Below are 1,639 nucleotides of genomic sequence, written 5' to 3'. Positions count from 1 at the left end.
TGCAGACATAAATGCCTTAGGAGTTCCTGACCTGTCTGCTAAATCTGGACAGTGTTCCTGACTGAGGTTTCCAGTCTCTCTGATTCTAAACTGAATCCCCCGCCGAGGGATCCATTGCTCTTGACTTCAGGGAATTACCACCTTCTTGTAGACTCACTTGTTCCGTGAACATCCACACGCCAAGGGTCAACCAAATTCAACCCACCTTCTCTGATCTGAGCTTCCTTTCATTCCTAATCCTTCATGCCTTTGTTTTCTTCAGTCCTATCAAGGGGTTTTAAAATTCATTAATTTTAAGGCTTGTATAATTATCTGACTCCCTATTGCCTTCTGGAGTCATGAAAAGAAAGAGCCCCGAATGGGACTTTAGCCTTGTCGGTGCCTCCAACCAGCTGTGTGACCTTGGGAAGGTAATTTAACTTCTCTGAACCTCAGTTTCTCTCCTGCAAAAAAGAGAATCATTAAGGTCTTTTCAGGCTCTAAAATCCTTAAAATACTTCCTATCCATTTTATATCTCACGTCAGGTCTGGCCTTATGTGAGGGCTCCTCCTAGGTAGGTCTGCCCTAAACCGTGTGCTGGGGCAAGAGTATCAGTCCCCAGATTCCAGGGGTTCAGTCCAAACCGCACCCACCTAGTGGTGCGTTAATGGTGGAGGCGGAGTCTCCTAATGTGAACACATTCTATGTTGCAGTCAAAGTGTGAAGTTTAAGGTTATCTTTTTAAAATGCTATTTCCTCTTCTTTCCTAAAATGAAAATCACATTGTTAACTTCGAGGAAGAGGCACAGTCCCCTAATTGGCAGGACAAGTTGGGACTTTGAGAGGTGGTCTGCCGTTGTCAGTGTAGTGAGTTTCAGAAGTTTAGTTTTCCAAACAGCTGTTATGTTTTTAGGGGAAATTCTTTTGCCAATTGCGATGGTCCTTATCAAAGTTGGGGAAACCCCCCCAGCCCTTTCCCATAGCGGGGAGGGCCAGCTTTGGGAGAAGGGGGAAGCCGCTCTGTATAGGATAATCTTGGGGGGGGACAACTGACATAGCAGAAGACTGTGGGCCTTCCATGGACCCCCAAATCTTTAGTTACCTAAAACTCACAAAATGCATGGTGAAGTTGCTTGTTTGTCCGTTTGTTTGTTTTCAGGGGGTATGTGAAAACCAGTGACAGAGCGGGCATCACAACCAGGGTGTCTTAAAGAGGAACAGCGCACAGGGACCCAAGAGCACACCAGCAAGCAGGTGCCTGAAGGAGGCGCTCGGGGCGCAGAATCGTGGGCGTCCAAGTTTCCACAGGCCCCGAGGCCAGCGTTCACCAGGTGCCCAGGAGGGTCAACCAACCATTCGGGGCTCTTTCTTTTCGTGAGGGGCACGGCAGCTGCCCTCCACCCATCCCCAGGAGCCGAGGAGGAGGGAGGACAGCAGGCTGGTGTCGGCAGAGAAGACTGTCCCCAGCACCCTGCCGTGGGAGCCACCCTGGCTTTTGTGACCTCACAGGAGGGGTGTGGGTGACCGTTCCCTGTGGGCCCTGGGCTCAGAGGGATGCCAGAGCCTCCCCGCAGGGCAGGGGCACACGGCCCCTCGGGGATGGAGCCAGGAGGTTAGGCAGCTCCATGTAGGTGCACGTTTAGGTGAGGAGGACCCGCC

The sequence above is a fragment of the Eschrichtius robustus genome, chromosome 5 (genome assembly GCF_028021215.1).
Source record: "Eschrichtius robustus isolate mEscRob2 chromosome 5, mEscRob2.pri, whole genome shotgun sequence".
Classification (NCBI taxonomy): domain Eukaryota; kingdom Metazoa; phylum Chordata; class Mammalia; order Artiodactyla; family Eschrichtiidae; genus Eschrichtius; species Eschrichtius robustus.
The sequence above is the reverse complement of the archived record's forward strand: the minus strand, read 5'-3'. Positions refer to the sequence as shown.